Raw genomic sequence first — 20,475 nt, 5'->3', positions numbered from 1 at the left:
TTTGGACAGCTGAAGAAGATGAGAATTCTGAAATTTTTACCTTTTTAAAGGCTAAAATAATATAATATTATTTTATTCATTTTTTTAATGTTTTATTAATTCCTTAAATTCTAGCCATCCATTTGTTTCCAAATTTTCACCATACACTTGTCCCACATATCCATAGCTTAGATAAAATTCTCAGACTTATCCAAAGTCTTGGTGGAGTAATTTTTGAAATTTACACTTTTACCCCCGTAAAAGTCAAAAATTACATTTTTGCCCCAAAAACTGAAAAATTGTCCATAGACATATTTTTCATCCCTTATACTCATACCATTCTCCAATTTGTCAAATTTGATCTAAATTCTCTCAAAATCTCAAATTTTGTTCGCGGGTGGTAAAATTACGATTTTGCCCCTACACTCTAGAAATCACTGGAATTAAACTTTTTCACTGCCAAACCCTCAAATTATACTCCAATACTCAAATCATACTCCAATAAGTCAAATGGGGCCAAAAAAATTCTTTTCTAAAAATTCTCATTGTGTCCTTGGGTGGCAAATAACCATTTTGCCCCTGGACAGTAAAAATTTCGGTTTGACTCCAAATTGATCCTCGAACTCCAAATCACCATATTAAACCATTCTGGGACTTTAATATTCTTAATTTCATTTTAAATTCTTTATTTGATCTAGTTCGAGACTTAAATTAACTTAATTGTACCATTTGGTACATTGTCGTCTTTTAACGATTTTTCTTTCGGGGCTTTCCAAGTGTGCAAGCATATTGTCAATCATATGAATGACATGGAAAGTATTTTATAAGGTCAGGCTTGACATAGTCAATGGTCAAAATGAAGATAAGAGAAGACCATGTGCTGGACAAATGTTCTGGTGGTGAAAAATTACTGTTTTGCCTCTAGGGTGGTAAAATTACCATTTTACCCCTATGCTCCGAAAAATACCAAGAATAAATTTTTTTCACTTCTTAACCTCAAATCATACTCCAATAAGTCAAATGGGGTCAAAAATATTTTCTAAAAATTGTCATTTTGTCCCCAAGTGGCAAATAACCATTTTGTCCCTAGATAGTGAAAATTTCGATTTGACTCCAAATTGATCCTCGAACTCCAAATCACCATATTAAACCATTATGGGACTTTAATATTCTTAATTTCATCTTAAATTCTTTATTTGATCTAGTTCGAGGCTTAAATCAACTTTGTTGTACCTCTAGGTACAATATCGAATTTTGTCGATTTTTCGAGACTCTCTTAACATGCAAACATGCTATCCATCACATGTATGTCATGACAAGTATTTTTATAGAGTCAGGCTTGACATCGTCTCCCTTACTTGGATCAGCCTTATGATCATTCTTCATGACTGATTTCGACATCCGGCTAAATATTAATATTTTAATATTATTTCATTAATAAAATATTATTCTATTCTAAAAATTTTATCGTGTCTCCTTGGTTGCCAAAGTTCCTTATTATACATCAATTGACCTCCGAATCACCCTTTTATCTCTCAAATTCTCCTTTGATAAAATATTATTATTTTATTATTATTTACTTGCGTATGAAATATTTTATCATAAATTATTCCTTTCATCTTTTATCATTTTTAAACATTTTAATTGATCTCAATTTGCATCCGATCAACTTTATTAATCATTGTTTCCAAGCATGGGGCATTTCATCCGTTCTCTTTTCTCTTGGCTTTGGCAGATTCTTCAATGGCCGACCCTTACAAATGGCTTGCCTTCCTTATTTATTTGTAAGCTTACATGGGTGGGTTCCCCATGTTTTCTATTTTATTTTTTTTCCTTTATTTCTCCTTTGTTTCTCATCATGGGTGGACTATCCAAGGTTCACGGCCTCATTGATTTTGTTTTACACTTGTTTTAAGGGATGGAATCACATGGCAAAAAGCTACTTTCACAAGCCACCCGCCACACACTTTTCATCACATTTTTCACCATCTTTCCTTTCATTTCTTTATTCTTTCTCAAAGATTCCTTCTTATCTTTTTTTTTTTTATGTCTTCTTCATGGCCGGCCTCTACATCCCAAAACAAGCTTAAAATAAATTCTTGACTCCCTCATTTCTCACATGGGTGGCTACCCACTCATTTTTTATTTTATCATATATACATTTTTTATTATTTTATTTCTTAACTTGTTTTTTTCTTTCATCTTTATTTTCTTCTTTTCTCCGCATAATTTCCTCATGGGCGGCTTGTCCATGCTTAATACCTTTTGACTTTTTCTTCTTTGATCAATAATTTTTCATTTATCTCCAAATATTAAAATTGATATATAAATCTTCAAACTTTCTTTTATTTACTATAATACCCTCCAAACTTTCATCCCTTATAATTTGGTCTTCCCAACACGCTTACATGGGCAAGTTCCCCATGTTTTCTATTTTATTTTTTTTCCTTTATTTATCCTTTGTTTCTTATCATGGGTGGACTGCCCAAGGTTCATGGCCTCCTTGACTTTATTTTACACTTGTTTTAAGGGATGAAATCACATGGCAAAAAGCCACTTTCACAAGCCACCCGCCACACACCTTTCTTCACATTTTTCACCATTTTTCTTTCATTTCTTTATTCTTTCTTAAAGATTTTTTTTAATTTCCTCATGGGCGGCTTGTCCATGCTTAATATCTTTTGAGTTTTTCTTCTTTGACCAATAATTTTTCATTTATCTCCAAATATTAAAATTTACATATAAATCCTCAAACTTTTCTTTATTTACTGTAATACCCTCCAAACTTTTATCTTTTACAATTTGATCCTCCCAACACGTTTTAAATTCAATTTTCCTTCTATCTTTATTCCTTTACATGGATACAATTAAAATATCGAAGTTGTACTTCAATGCGGTATCACCATAATATTTAAATATTTACTTACCAGCGCTAGCTTAGTTTAATAACAATGCGCGGCCCCATTATTATCGTTTTTCCTTTAAAATTCTTTCTTACTTTCTCTCCCCCACTTAGATTAGTCATATTACCCTTATTCCAGATCAATTTTCGCAATTGATAAAATATTAATATTTTAATATTATTTTATTTATAAAATAATATTTTTTCCCCAATTCTCGCTCTATAGTACTTAAATTTACATCAAGTGACCTTTCGTCTTATCGATAGGGTCTCATTGTCTATTAAACGAGGGTACGGGGTATTACACAACCCATAAAATAATTTCATTTGTAGCCATGGTTAGTTTGCCAAATTAAGACAATGAATGTCCTACTTTGGACAAAGAAATATAGTGGCCCTCAAATAAAGTTGTCCAAGAATCCATTTTCATATGAACCAAGACTATGTGTTGACACAAATACCTTAAGCTATCTGAATGTTTCCAAAAAATCTATCCAAATGCATCCATTCCTTAAAAGTTGTCCGAATATTTACGAAGCTATCCAAGTGCTTCCAATCAGCATCACTTCTCCATCAATTGTGATAAGAATGTAACTTGAATTTCAAATCTTCCCATCCACAGATCAAAACCTCCTAGCTATGTCCAGCACCACCACGTCTATTGCATTCGATTATAATAAAACTCAATCTCAAAAGAGATCAAGTCTAACACCACTTCCTCTAATCTTTAAACTCCTCTCCAAACGGACTCTATCACATAAAAATTCCCCAACTGGACCCCACTTCTACACTCCATAAAACTCTACAAGATCAATCTCCCTTATAATGCCTTGTTTGGCCAGTTCATCAGCCTCATAATTGGATTTTCTCAATGTGTCTTACCTTCCATGAGATAATATATTTTTGCAGCCATTCAATATGTTATCAAACTTGATTTGATATTTTTACCTTTTTTCAATTAATAAAATTTTGAAACTTAATTTTATCACTTCAAAAAAATTTTAAAAATTAAAAATATTTCTAAATTTTTGAAAAAAAAATCTATAAATTTTGAAAACATAAAAATAATTTTTTAATTTTTAGAAATTCTAAAATTTTTTTAAAAAATAATTTTTAATTGTTAAAATAATTCAAGAACGATAAAAAAAGAAATAATTTTTATTTCTAAGAAAATATAAAAAGATTAGAAAATCCATAAAATAAAAAATATATTTAGAATTTTTGAAAAAAATAGAAGATATTCTTTTTTATGTTTATAATTTTTTAAAAAATATAAAAACTATTTGCTTTTTGTAATTTTTATTAAATTTTTTAAAATAAAAGATATATATTTTTTACTTTCAATTTTTTTTCAAAAAAATCTCTTTCGGTATTTTATTTTTTTGAGTTTTTCCAAAAAGAATTATTTCTATTTTAATTTTTTTGAAATATTTTAAAATAATAATAACAATATATTTTAAAATTTTTAAAATTACTAACTAATAAAAAATATTTTCTAATTAATATTAAAATGGAATTTTCCCATTTGATACTTGATTATTTGTTGGTAGAATGTTGGCTCTGTTTTATTGTTGGTGTAAACCAATTTTGGCATTTTATTTCTAGTAAGCTCTTAGAGAGTTCACCTTTATGTTTTATGATTTTCTTATTGTAGTGTTTTATGATGTGTAAGTTATGCATTTGGGATTGTTTCTCAATTGTCTAGCAGAATACTTGATCATTTAATGTACATTATTTACTTTTTAATTGATAATTGAAGTCCAACTAATATCGGTGTATTATAGAATATATAAAGTTCGATAGTCAAATTTCTATACATTTCTTTTTGTTTATGTCATATATAAACTAAATTTTTATTATAATAAATAAAAATAAAATATATCTATAACTCTATATTAAAGGAAGTCCATATAGAACTTCTAGGTGTTGACATGTGACTTTGTGTTTGGTTGCCATGTGGTGTTGGGGAGGTTTTTTTTGTGTGGGTTTGGGAGAGGGGTATTTTGGCTGCCTTTGGGAATTAGTTTTGGGCAGGGGAAGTTGCTAATGCTCCCCCCATGCCTTTTCTTTTTCTTTTACCAAGTGTTAGCACGTAGCTTTGTGTTTGGTTGCCATGTGGTGTTGGGAAGGTTTTTCTTGTGGGTTTGGGAAACTTGGTTGCCTTTGGGAATTAGTTTTGGGCAGGGGAAGTGGCCAATGCTCTCCTCGTGCCTTTTCCCCTTCTTCTACCAAGTGTTGACACTTGTCTTTGTTTATGTTGGTGGATTTGGGAAGCTGAGGGGGCACTGGGTTTGCTGATGGTTTGGTATTAGGTTTTAACTTAGGGTCAAGTTTGGTAATAGGTTTTTTTTTTTTCGTCTTTTTGCTCTTGTCCTTTATCAAGAGTTGGACCTAACCGATCCTTGGTGTATGAAGGAACGCATGTGTGGCTAAAATGGATGTTATGTTTTTCTTTCTTCTATTTAGACTCATTTTTCCCTTTCTTCCTGTATAGAGTCTTTTTCTTCTTATCTTTTTTCTTTTATGGGACAGCACGGAGTAGCCTCCAGCACTGTAATTTTCTTTGCTTTTTGCCTGCAGAAATTTCTTTCTTGATCAAATCGTCCATCCTTCTCAACAAGTCATCCGCTCTTCCATGTCTTACGATTGCTTATTTGCATGCATATTATAATTGTTAATTACCTTTTTTTTTTCCTTGAGTTTGTGTTTGTTTATAAAAGGAAAAAGGGGAAAAAAAGAAGAAAAAATTTCACTTTTAGGAAGTTGCGACGGATCCAAGAGGAGATGGGGAAGAGTTCAAGAGACAGTCGATAAAAAATCATGTTAGAAATTTACAAAATAGAAAACAAAACCCAAACTTTTCTTTGAAGTTTTTGTTTTTGTGGGTATTTTAGCTATAATTAGTAGATCTGATTATGGGTTTTGATGCATGCAAAGTTTGGGTACTTATTCATGCACAGGGTGCCCATATTCTGCGTTTGATGATGATTTTTAGTGTTTTCGCATCTTAGATACTCATAAGAAAGGGAATCTTAAGTGTATACACAAGCCTACCCTTAATCCATGATAATAAATGTCCACTATTTGTATAGAAATTTGTTGGATGATTTTGAAATGAAGTTTCTATGTTTTGCATTTAAGAGATTAATTTAGAACAATTTTTAATGTAATTTTAAGAAAATTTGTTGTGTATTCTGTTATTTTGCCTTTTCGATAATGTTATTATTAGGTCTTCCTAAACCTAATGGAAGGTAGCATATTTATGTTTAATCATTTATAGTTTTAAAGTCAATTTTTCTTTATTATGATGTCTCAATTTTTAGAAAATTTCTTTTTCAATTATAAGACATTCACAATGATGCATGCTTGGTGGTGTTACATTTACATCCCATATAAGTTTGGTTTGAGAGTATGTGGTAACCTTATATTTAGGATGTGCTCACTCTACCTATTGCTGATTGGGATTGCATTGTAGGCTTAACAGTGTGAAATTAATTAAGGACATTTGAGATTTGAGAAAGATAACACCTTATGTGACTTAAATGGGCTGCTTGCTTAACACATAGTGTATCTTTCAATGGCTGGTGGTTTTAATCTTCAGTTCTAAATTGCTGGTTTTTGACAAATTTAATTATTGTAAAATATCTGCATGTTTCAAGCATTGTGCTTGATGATGTGAGAACATCTTATAATGAATTGAATCATACGTTTTGACATTAAAAACAATTATTTTTTTTACTATAAATAGTTTAAGCATTTGCTTGGGCAATCATAGGTATACAGCTGAATATATATGAACATGAGTGCTGATGAGGATGTTTGTTAGTTCTAATATTTTTGTGTTTAGTCTTGGCTCATTAAATAGTCAATATTTAAGAACATTGTGTGTGATAATAGAAAGATTGCAATGAAGTTGTTTTATTCTTGATCTTTTATTTAGGTATGTATGTGATTGGATATGGCTTTGCTCTTGATTTATATTTGCTCTATGATCATCCTTAAAAGATATAATATTTTTGATTCTTTTTCTCTCTTCTTCTACTGTGAATGGTGTAAAGGTTATATTGATTTTTGTTTTTCCGTTTTCAGATTTCTTTCTTTGTTATGCTAGCACAAGTTCCAAGTTCCAGCTTCTGTTTGGGTGACTTTCAGGTATGTCATTTTTATCTTTTTCTGTTTACACTCAAGTCACTTTTCATTAGTTGCAAATGTTTACATTTGAGTTATAAATTTAGAGATCAAGCCAAGTAGTACAGTAAGTGGTCTGATATATATTATGATTGTTAATGGATATTTTCTTGACCCATAATTTGCTTGAATAGATGAGGTGTGCTTATTCTTGATTTAGATAATCACATAATTGTCTAAAAGAAAGTTAACCAACAATTAGGACTATAAACACTAGCTATTAAATTGGAACACTTCTTGAATGCTTAGGGTGTTAGTTTTTTCCTACAAAATGTGTTCTATTTATGATTGCTAATTCGATTTAGGTTTTCGTTATTGTCTAATGTTGTCTTATTTTTTTCAAGAGCTGTGTGCTTGTTTGTCTACTTTACAATGCAAGATTTGCCTGCAACTAAGGTGGGGTTTGGTACTTTAGAATGGAATGTGATTACAAGTAATGTGATTGTAAGTAATGTGATTGCAAGCAAAGTGATTGCAGGGAAAATAACATTACAATGTTTAGTATACAAACAAAATAATGATTAAAATCCAAGAAAGTTAACATTGCAGCATTTGATTTACAAATACTTTGTTGGGAATGTAATGTTAATTTTCAAAATTACTCATATTTATTAAAATACAGGTTTAATATACTTTATTTTTTATAGTTAATTTTTATATAATATCATCTCTTAAATATATTTTTAATGTTATATATTTTATTTTTTTTATTATAATATTATATTTTTTATTTTTATTTTTTAAATTTAATTGTTTATATTATATATTATATATTTATTTCTTTTACCTATATTATATAAATTTTAATTTTTTTTATTTTATTTTATTTTAATTTCTAATTCTCATATTATATATTTTATTTTAAAATATTTTATTTTAATTATAACATTACAAAATGTTTTAAACAAAATAATAAAGTTGAAGGGTAAAAATGTCTTTAATAATATTGCAGAGTGCAATATAATGTGATTACATGAGTTTTGGACTGCAATCACATTACATCCCTTGGTTGTAATGTGATTGCATTGTAATCTTACATTACAATGATCTGTTGTAAAATAAACACTGCAATGTAATTTAATTAGACACATGTAGGGAATGTGCTCCCACTTCCATCATACCAAATGTTACCTAATGGTAAAATGATGATTCATTATTTGTTAATTATTCTTTCATTTAGTTTACATCTTTTATTTCATTTTTCTTGCTTTTCCTGATTGTTTTTTTTACAATATGCAAACATTAGATTTAATTCTTTACATTTTTATTTATATTTTTATCTATCCATTTGGTTTGTTGTAGCTTTCAATCATACTTTTTTACTATTTATTTACATAGTCTTTGGATGCTTTTTATTTTTTAGGCAGGTCTAGATTTACTTCATATGTTGTTTAAATTGTTTATAAGCTTATTTCTTCATTGTTTCTTAGATGGGTTGTACATAAATTTTTCTAAGCTTATTGTTTCATAGTTATTAGTTTTCATATTGTTTGACAATAGATTAGTTTTCATAGTCAAAATACCTTTGATTTCTTTCTCAAATTGTTCATCAAGATTGATGAACTACAAAACAAACAATTTTTCTTCAATCTTGAACAAGCTTTTGGTTCACCTTCTGTACAGAACAAACCGCATGACATGATCTTAACAATCACAAACAACTCTCTCCTTTTTGTAGGAAAGCAACAACCTCTACTAGACACTTTAATCATAACATTTGTTTATAATTGCAATTCTACTAGAATGTTTGCATACTTATACAACATAATACTCACTTGGTTGTCCACTAACCACCTCACAAGAATATTAACCATAAACTCAGCTAATAGCCTTATGAATTGCTTGGAACTTTATCCAACATCAGTCAAAATATTGCTTTTATTTTATCTGTTTCAATTATTCAATTGATCTTCGATGCTTCAAGCTACCTAAATCATGTACTTAATCGTCTTCCCTTTTAATTTTAGACTTCCAAAATTTTCTTTTATTTTTTTATTTTCTGTTTGGGTTATTTTTTATAATCTTTCACAAATCTTTCAAAAATTGATTGTTTGAAATTCATTTATTATTTGCTTCATCCTCAACCATGATATGACTTTATAGTTTTTCCTTTTAATACATTTTTTTTTACCTTCACAGTTATTTTAGGAGCACAAATATTTTAGGAGCATGGCATCTTCAAATTCAACCAATTCCTAGGATTAGCTACAATTGTTGAATGACAAAGTATTAAGGAGTAATGTATTGAATAGTACTATTGCTTTAGATTTCGTTTTATAAAGGTTGTGAGGAAAAGGGGCAAACACACTTCCAAGGTATAAATGTCTATGTTTCTTACTTCTGTGTTATAGTTGTTCTATATAAAATTGTTTGTCAAGAAGAATGAGATTTGCTTCATATGATGAGCTTATTTTATGGAATTTGTTCTGAGAACGAAGCAGATGTTAGAACAAAAAGAAAGGTAGGGACATCGAAGTTGGAACAAATGAATCATAGAAGATGATTGTTTTTTTGTGAAGTTACTTCCTTTAGCAATTGTGGAAAGGTGTTCTTTGTCTTATTTGTGTGGATGAGAATCATACAACTATAGCTCGCTATTTAACTGCTTATAATGTCTTATAATGCTAAGGCAATAAGGCTTACAACGTCTTTTTTTTTTTAATTTTTTGTCCATCTTGAGGCACTTTTGCTCATATATTTTTCAGATTCTATTGAATGTATGAAATTCTTTGTATATTCAATTAAATGTATGAAAATCTTTGTATTTGAGCTAAACAATTTTGTTATTTATGTTCACTTTATATTTTTTGTGTGTAACTAATTTATATATTTATTTAGTTTTTCCAATAGCTTACTTTGTTGTTAACAAAGTTAATAATAACTTTTATATATAACTGTAATGCTGGCAATACACTGGCAAAATCATTATGCTTTAGCACTTATTTTTTGTAATAGAAACTACTCTGATTTCAACTTTTTGTTAAATAGGTGAGAATGAATGTACATGATTATAAACAAGTATGGAATGGCCTTCCACTTTGTATTCAAAATTATAACAACTTTGGGATATATATATGAACACTTCCCTTAGTATCAATAGCTCTAAGTCATTACACAGTCTTTTATTTGACCCGAGCGCAACACACGGGGTCCCTTCTAGTGAGATTATGATAAGAAATGAAAATAAAATATGACATCAAAACTTTATTTAAAATATGATATCATATAAAAACTTATAATGAAAAACATACAACTATATTAAACTTGTATTTTAATACATAGTTGTAATTTTGAAAATTAACATTACATTCTCACTAAAATGCTTGTAAACCAAACATTAAAATGTTATCTCTCTAGAAATCACAATCCTTGTATTCACATTCCTTGTAATCACAATCCCTGCAATGTGATTACATTATAAGGTACCAAACGCCATTTAAGGGTGTATATGCCTGTCAATATGAAATGCTTATGAGATTATATTTTTACAAATGATGAATATTTGAATTAGAGCAATTCTGGATGTATGATGTAAATTCCATATAGTGTGATGGTCCGAACATTTGATTATGATATGAAATATATGTTCATGCAAATGAACTATATGATGAACAAAATGTGGTTGATGATTGAAAGCCTTGTTTGGGTCTAGTGGGCTATACCGATGTAAGTGCTTGCGTCGGTCATATCCCGAGAAATGGGATGTGACAGATAACCTGTCACGATCCGAAACTCTCCATCGAGCCCATAACAACCGCCGCGAGGCCTCGACAGACATTCTTCACCCCGAATGCCGATCGAAACCCTGCAAGGCTTAGCATCAACTTTCGCATCTTCTCGGTGAGCAACAATTATTAAATCTCGCATTTAAAAAAAATCATAAGTCATTTTCAAATAAGAACAATAAAATATTATTTTCTGGCTCATTGGGGCATTTTCGTAAATTTTTGTCAAAAATCTCAAAACTTGCTAAAAATGTAGTAGGTAAGCAAAAAATATATATTTAATGATTTAAAAACAAAATAAGTATATAAAACGTTCATTTGAAAGCAAATTATTAACAACTAGTACTATTAAAAAATAATCAATAAAATATTCTATTTTCTCATAAAATAAATTTTTATAGAAATATTCGTAAATAATTTTTCACACATGAAAGTAAAGTAAAAATTGTATGAATAGAAATACAGATAACCAAAATGTAAGTTTTGATCTACAATGACACGTGGGCCCCAATTGACCAAGAGGATGTAAGACTGTGAACTCTTACTTTCTATAATGCAGTTCCGAGCTTAGTTCTCGTCCTACTCGATTATCTACAAACTATCCTGAGCCTGAAAAATGTATAGGAAGAAGGGGTGAGATTTTATAATCCCAGTGAGTAAACAGATACCATCTAAAGTATCTAAAGCCGAGTAAATGGAGATAACTAAATAAGTCATCATACTGTAATTTCATTACCTTTCAGTTCATTTCAACCAAATAAAATCAATCCATATAAATCGAGTAATCAACTTGGCTTATGAATTTCTTAAAACTTTGGCTCGTGCCAAAACTCATACTCGGTGACACCTTGCGCAGGGCATCCAACCGAGTCCGCCAAGGCTGTTAAAATTTTGTATACACTTAAAATATATTTTTAGTTTGAGAAAAATACAACCGTTCCTTGGTGTTGGCTGAGTTCCCCTTCACGTGGTGGTTTGACGTGAAGTGAACCCTAAGCTTTACCTCAGGAGATACCCTACGCGCCTCTTCGTTGGAGGTAATAATATAATGGAGTTTACCGTGCCCCTCTAATAGGCTGGTCCACAGAACCCCTTCTGCAGTAAATAATTAATATATATTCCACCAATTCAATAAAATTTATTCTAGCATGGTATGACAATTTATCGCAATCTAGCCTCTCAAGGCTGAATACACAACACAAATAATTCTGACACCAAAATCAGTTTAGTCATTCATGCTCATATATTGTCATAAGCCATTCAATTTAAAACCATAAATTTACAACACAAGCAGGTAGTCTCCAATTACTCTATTTTCAAAACCAGTATTCGATTTTTCAGAAAATTTATAAAATCATTTTATAAAATCACAATTTCTCCTAAAACATAGCAATTTACCATTTAAACCCATTTTTCATAAAATCACACAGTTGTATAAAACTACTCTAGATAATTAAGACGATAATAAGTTTACTCACAGTATTAGGAGTAAAAATACTCCTATCTTCCGTCCTCGGGTGCAATTTCTTACCCGAAACAATTGACTCACCACCTATCCATAATAAATTGTGTCAATTTATCATAAATTATTTCAGGCTCTTATCCATGCATATGCCCTAGATAGGATTTGAAATGTCTAGACAATCGCTTAATTGCGGTGTCTGACCTAACTCGCCTATACACGGTGTAAATTTCTAAAATCCCCAATTCGACTCCAATTCCATCCATTTCAATTTCAATTATCCAATTATATCCATAATACCTCAATGACTGTGAATTTGGTCCAATTTATCAGTCTGGACTATAAATTACGCTTTTACCCCTAGTGGGTAAAAATTTCAATTTATTGAACTGAAAATTCTCATTTAATTTTCAGCCTCATAATTCATCATTTTTCCACCCAATTCTCTTAAAATAAAGTCAACCTCATCCTCACATACCATTGGCTAGATTCGGCTTAGAGAAATTCATGGAGAATATAAATATTTTTCTTGTTGTTTTACTCATAAACATGCTAAACAAACACTAAACACTAACATAGCTTAAAATCAAATTTATCCAACAACTTTCTCTCTCTAAACCCATATGACCAGAATTGAAATCATCCTCAAATCACATGATTCAACCATGGAAAATGATGAGAAATGCATGGGAAAGGTAAAGCACAAGACAAATTTAAGAAATGTTACCTTTTTTTCACTTGATTTTTGAATTTTCACCTATTTTCCCTTTAAATTTCTTGGCTAGGGTTTTATTTTCTCCTTTCTCTCTCTTGTTTCTTGCTTGGCCGAATGTTGAAGAAGAAGAATGGGTTATGGGCTGATTTTTTTATGCCATTTTATTGTTTAATGAATAATATTATTTTATTCATATTTTGAATATTTTATTAATGCATTTTTTTTTCTAGCCATCCACTTGTCCTACTTTTTTTTTTCACCATGCATTCCCTTTGACTTATTCAAGTCTTAAGTGAAATTTTCAGATTTTTTCAAAGTTTTGGTGGAGTAAATTTTTCAAAATTACACTTTGGTCCCTGAACTTTTCAAAAATTACATTTTTACCCAAAAAATTGAAAATTTGCCATAATGCATAATTTTCACTCATCATACTCTTTTCACACTCCAAATAATTAAATTTGATCAAAATCCTTTCAAAAATTAAATTTTCGATTTCGGATGGCAAAATTACCATTTTACCCTTTTACTCCAAATTATACCGAAATTAAAAATTTTCACTTCTAAACTTCAAATCTTACTCCAATAAGTCAAATGGGGCCAAAAATATTTTCTAAAAATTCTCATTTTGTCCCCAGGTGGTAAATAACCATTTTGCCCCTAGATAGCGAAAATTTTAATTTGACTCCAAATTGATCCTCGAACTCCGAATCACCATATTAAATTGTTCTGGGACTTTAAAATTCTTAATTTCATTGTAAATTCTCTATTTGATCTAGTTCGAGGTTTAACTCAACTTTTTTGTACCTTTAGGTACAATACCGACTTTTGTAAATTTTTTTTTTCGAGACTGTCTTAGCATGCAAACATGCTATCCATCACATGTATGTTATGACAAATATTTTTATAGAGTCGGGCTTGTCATCTTCTCCCCCACTTGGATCAACCATATGATCCTTTTTCATGACTGATTTCGACATCGGGCTAAATATTAATATTTTAAAAATTTTATCTTGTCTCCTTGGTACCTGAAATACCTTATTATGCCTCACTTGACTTCCGAATCGCCTTTTATCTCACAAATTCTCCTCCGATAAAATTATTATTATTTTATTGTTATTTTTTCACTTGCGAAATATTTTATCCTAAACTACTCCTTTCGTTTCTTATCACTTTTAAACATTTTAATTGACCTCAATTTGCATTCGCTCAACTTTATTTATCACCATATCAAAGTATGGGGTATTTCATAACCTATACAAGCAATAAAATCTCTAATAAGTAAATATTGCTTAGTGAATACAAGGCAATATCAAAGATGATTATAATAGAGCATGAATGAAGGCTTAAATGCTTTAAAAAACTTGGAAAAATGTGAAAAATGTTTACTTTCAACTTATGTCTAGTTTCTTTTCTAATTCTTCTTAGATGATTCAAAGATTGTGTATTTATGCTTACAAATCCTATTAGAATTGTTGCATAGTATTAAATATGAAAAGAGCGGTTAGTTTCCTAAAATTTTGTCTTCATTACAGCTAACGAATACCTTTGGGATCAATCACTCTTTCATGTATGATAGAGCAAACGATTATTTCGGTTAGTTTGGTTTTGTATATCTAATAACCAAACTAACCAAACTCATGTTTAAAAATAATCGAAACCGAACCGAATTTCACAAGTAACCAAACTAACCAAAACCAAATTAATTTGGTTAGTTCAGTTTGGTTTTTGAAAATCGAACTTGAGAAATTTCTTTTTTTTTGTTTATATATATTTATTTATGTTGCATTTTTTTTATAAATCAATACTACAAAAATATTAAAAAGGACGATAAACAATTAGAATAAATAAGATGGATACTCATATAAATAACAAATAATTAAAAAACATGGATAAAAACAACAACGGATAGTTTATGATTTATTTCCTATGCGAAAACCCCATTATACCCTTATTCAAGTTCAGTTTGAAAAATTCCTAACTAAAATCGAATCGTATGAACTTTAATAACCGAGCTACCCTAACCAAATTGAAAAAACTAAACTCATTTTGATTCAGTTCGATTTGCATTTGCACACCTTTACTTTCTCATGATTGATCTTGCACTTGAAATTTTAAAAATCTATGAGAGGGGGATCAATTCCTCATATCCTAGCATGCAACAAAGGTGGCACTTGGTGTTTTAGAGAGAATGTAATTGTTGGTATTGTGAGTGCTGAAAATATGATTGTTGGTAATATGATTACTAGAAATGTGATTATTGAGAAAATAACATTGCAGAGTTTGGTATACATAAGAAAATGTTGATCATTGGGAATGTGATTACTAGAAAGGTTACAGTTCAGTGTTTGATTACACTTTACTAGGAATGTAATGTTAATTTATAGAATTAGTCTTATGTATGAAAATATAAAAAGTTAAATAAACTTGCATTCCTTTTAATGTGAATTTTTAAATTTTCAAACTTTATCACTTAAAATAACAAATAATAACATGACAAAAATAACATAATATTTGAATACTAAATATTTAAAAATTAAAATATGTGAAGTTATTAAATGTTTGTTTTTATAATAATACCTATAAATATTAAAAATAATTATTCTTTGTAATAATGCCTAGAATTATTACAAGAATAATAAAAAACTTTATTGTAAGAGTAGTGTAATCTTTTTGTCTTTGAACTTAATGGGCTAATGATTTTTTCTTCTAATTTTTAAAATAAATAGCAAATGCTTTTAATAATATTAATGGTAGTAGTATTTATGAGTATATATAAACGGTAAGAGCAAGTTTATATTTAAAATGATTAAATAAAAAAATCTAACAAATAAGTTGGTTCACATAATGGATTAAATAAACTAATAAGTTCATTTTATATTAACATCAAACTTAGTTCAAACATGAAACAATCTTCAAACAACAACATTAAACATAAAGTTCCGTGTCAAAAACAATCCAAAAAAGTTGAAAATGTTAATTACTAATAACTACTTGTCCATTGTAATTGCTTTTTGAGCCATTAAGCACTTGTTTCACATAAACCATTTTGTATTCATATGACATTGTGCAAAAGTAATTAGCCTTCAACATGTCCCTTGAGATAATAGCTCCAGCCTTAACAATATCTTCATGAGTCATCCCTTCAAGCCCTTGAAATCCTTTACAGATGTCAAATGCTTGCAACATTAGTAGATTGAAATTGCTAACAATCCCACAAGATGAAATCAACTTAAGTTATCTATACTTAAAATTAAACTTGCATGTAGTAACCTACTAAAAATATATAGTCTAATTGTTTTGAACAAGCATTGAACTTTCAATTCAATCTCTAAACAAATTAAAGACTTTTACAAGAAAATGTTAGATCTAAAAATGACTACCTTTCTTAAATCACACTTCAAATAACCAAATATCTAACAAAAACATTTTAAAAAAGAAGTATAAAAAAATGAATCCATATTTCATTAATAGAGAAATTGAACTGATCAATAACAACCAAGTGAAGCTTCTAGCTTTCATTCATGTTTCATTTACCTTTTCGTAACTGCCAAACAAAGCATTGAATTAAACACATCATAAAAAAAAGGGTCCTAGTAAATTTACTCAAGCTGAAAAACCCCATAAAAAATATACAAAAAAAAGAGAGACAAGGATATGAAATTCAACAGCTATAACATTGTGAATTTCCTTGGAAAAACGGCACTATCCATGGGGTTAAAGCCCTTAGGATTGAATTTGTACTTCTTGAGCATGCTCCACCAAAGATGTATGTGCTGGAGATTGGATCTTTGTGCACTGATGTGTTTATGTAAACTATGGATTTCAAAAATTTTTCTTTAACGGAAGCAAGCAATCCAAATACACATGCAGAATTCACATATCATACTTATTGCAAAATTATGTAATCACATCCATAAAAATTAAAAATCTATCAAGAATGATGAAAATACCTTTCCTTGATTTCGTTCCTCAAATTCTGATCACAATAACTAGCAATGTGTGAAGAATTATTCTCCTTCATCTCATTTGAAATGGGCAAAATAGTAAACATAAAAATTGTAGCCCTATTTCTTAGCTTTCCAATGCCTCCAGAATCACGTCATTTAGACCTCCAAAGAGAAAGTTATGCTCAAATTACCGAGATAGGTTTTTTCTTTGCAAGATTCTCAATTCTTAACTTCTACTAAATTATAGTAAATTTCCACCACAGCAAAAATTGATTCCTCAACCAAATAAACTTACCACTTATTCTTCAAGAATGGCTTTCAACTTGAACCTTGAGTGGACAAGGTATGGAATGCTAAATCAAGATGTTAACAATTGAATTTCTCTCTTTTTCTTCTTTAAATCTATGGTTGTTTTTCTTGTGAGAGGTTTCCAGAAAAATATACCAAGATTGGAGATAAAAAAGAACCTAAAGAAAAGGCGTGGCTATGGAGGATTCTTGGAGGAACTTTTGGACTTAGGGGTTCAGCCTTGAAAAATGGTGAAAATTTCTTTTCCCTTTTATAAGTTACGACAAAGACTTTAAATTTCTGTTTCTTGATGGACTCTTCTTTTATTTTTATTTTTAATTAAAAATAAATTCCTATCAAGAGTTCAAGTTAGTTATCCATAAAGTGTTATGGTCGTACTATACTCCTCCAATAATAATTAAAATTAAAAGTAAAAATTAAACAATTTATTTATTTAATTATAATTATTTGTCCATGTCAAAATATGATTCCTTTTTGAATAATTATTCTCTTGTATTATTATCCATCTTTAATTAAAAAGAATTAATAACAAAATAAAGAAATCCTAATCAAACATGGACTCTTATAATTTATTATAAATAAAGAATAAACTATTTAATTCTTCAATTATAATTAAAATCCTCCAATATTATTTTATCTCAAGACAATAAATATCTTAATAAATATATTTCATTTTAAGATAACTCTTCCCTTAAAAAAATATTTATTCATTAAGATAATTTTTTGACATACCAAAAATAAAGTAACATAATTAAGACATCTATTGTTTTAAATCAACAAATACGCTCTTGCCTAAATTAAAACAACTCTAGCCTTAATTAAGACAACATATGTGCTTTATCTAAATTGAGACAATCCTTGTCTTAATTAAGACAGTATATAAAGTTATCATTTTTGAACATAAATTTAAATAATCAAATAAAACATACATTCCAACTTAAACAAGTTGAATTCTATGAAGCTAAATGGGGAATTTATTTGGACATATATATTTCAATCTCCAATAAACTTAAAATTGCTCTTAATCTCATTAAGATAATTCAAGTTTATTAACCATGAAATCACTCCACCATAGATTCATGGTTGCACCCTTGGATTTATTGCAATTACAAGAAATGATCCAATAGTTAATATGCAATATTGGTTGTCCAAATTGCAAACCTTATGTTATGAACCCTCATAATCATGTAATGACAAAAATTGAAATTATAGTTTTACTCTGTGTCAATTTTGTCCCTTAGTATTAGATTTCATCTAATTGGTGATCCAATACTCTAGATCTAATCTTTTGAGTATCAAGATGTGATGAATAGCTAATTCATCAATCCATTGGGCCTAGATTAATCACCAAATTTTCTGAAATTACTAGAAGTGGTGTTAATGCTATGAACTCCACTATTTGGATATATGTTCATAGATGATTACCTCAATTATAATCTCACCATACAGAGTCTATATCAACGCATTAAAATGATCATACCCATGGTATATCAAATGTTATAAGGAGATAAAACATGAGTCCATTATCCATAAGGGTTTCGGTTCTACTAGGATTGCAACGACCTCTCCCCGGTCGTTGCAAGCGTCCAAGACTTTCGAAAAAGACCCGCCAAGTCTCGAACAAGCCTGTCTAGAATTTGCTCGTTAATTCACTACATTCAATCACCATATAATATTGATACTTTCATATACTAAATTGAACCATAAATATAAAAATCAATACAAACTTTTTCCTTTTATTCGTAAGTATATGCATTAAAATCTATAATCTCCAAATTAATGCTTATATAAAAATTTAGAATTCGTTTACAACTTAATAAATAAAATGCTACGACTTGACCTCTAACAGTGGAGTGACTCGGAATAAAATGCTAGAAGATGCCTTTACCTATTCACGGTGGACCGAACGTGTCATTGACTACACATTAGGCTGATCCCTATCTGCAACAGGAATTTTTATCTCATGTTTTTTACAAAATTTTTTCACATCCTCAAAGAAATTAGACCACCCATCATATCTCAACTTCTGAAGGAGTGATTTTGTGGTAAAAACAAGATGAATTGCATTTAAAATATCTTGAGATCGTAATTGTAATGCTTGACGAAGAACATTAATGATTCCCATGACCTCATACATCAAGTGTAATATGAAAATAAATTCAAATGATGCTAATATTTTACTAGCAGCAAAAGCATCACTTCTTTGTGAATAATTGGACCTTTCATCAATAATACTTTCAATAACAGTGCAAGTTGCATCAAATATTCTCATCAAGCTACAAATAGAATGAAAGTGTGTGCTCCATCGAGTATCTCCAACTCTTTGTAGAATTCTCACTTGATTTGCTCTTTTACTTGTTTCAAGTTCATCAATAACAATCATGTTTGTAATGTCAATTGCTTGAGCAGCTTGTAATTTGTCATGCCTTTTAAAAGAAGCACTAACAATATTTACAATAGAAGTCAACTATGTAAAAAATTCATGAATATGAACTACTTCTCTAGATGTTGCAACCAATGCTAATTGTAATTTGTGAGCATAACAATGCACATAATATGCATATGGACAATCGTTAAGTACCAAAGCTTGTAAACCATTCCATTCACCATGCATGTTACTAGCACCATCATATCCTTGACCTCGAATACTTTCAACTTGAAGGTTATAATGAGAAAGAACAGACACTAACTCTTTCTTCAAAGTCATTACACTAGTATCAATAACTTGTACAAGATCAAAGAAACATTCTTGAACAAAAACATGACCATCAACAATATCAAAATAATAGCCATTTGCTTTTTTTTTAAGACTCATCTTGAGCTTCATCAATAATAACATAAAACTTAGCATTTCCCACTTCCTCTTTAATTGAATTTCTCACCATATTAGCCAAAATATGCTTAATCTCCTTTTGAACATCATTGGATTTGTATTTAGCAACCCGTGGAGCATTTTTGAAGACAAGCTTACGAATTTTATCATTGTAAGATCCTAACAATTTTAGCATTTCAATGAAATTTCCTCAATTTTTTTAGGATGGACTTTCATCATGACCTTTAAATGAAAAAGCTTGAAAAGTTAACCATCTAACACAATCTATAGAAGCTTTGAGCCTAAGCTAATTATTCAAGATCTCTTTTGATGCTTGTCTTTTGATAAGCCTATTAATATGTTGGGATTTTTTCAATAAACCCTCACAAGATTTTACAGCAACATTATGTGTGGAATTTGGATTTTTGCCAACATG

At 29.5% G+C, this 20,475-nt stretch overlaps 1 long non-coding RNA gene across 1 annotated transcript; it reads left to right on the top strand.

The window, feature by feature from the left end:
• Positions 1-5,242: 5,242 nt before the first annotated feature.
• Positions 5,243-9,466, top strand: LOC18612825 (uncharacterized). Its single transcript, XR_001926270.2, has 3 exons — positions 5,243-5,434; positions 6,971-7,033; positions 9,209-9,466. It is a non-coding gene; the product is annotated as an uncharacterized LOC18612825 (long non-coding RNA).
• The last annotated feature ends 11,009 nt before the right edge of the window (positions 9,467-20,475 follow it).

The sequence above is a fragment of the Theobroma cacao genome, chromosome 1 (assembly GCF_053813885.1).
Source record: "Theobroma cacao isolate CCN51 chromosome 1, ASM5381388v1, whole genome shotgun sequence".
In the NCBI taxonomy this organism is placed as follows: domain Eukaryota; kingdom Viridiplantae; phylum Streptophyta; class Magnoliopsida; order Malvales; family Malvaceae; genus Theobroma; species Theobroma cacao.
This window is presented reverse-complemented; position numbering and strand designations above follow the sequence as displayed.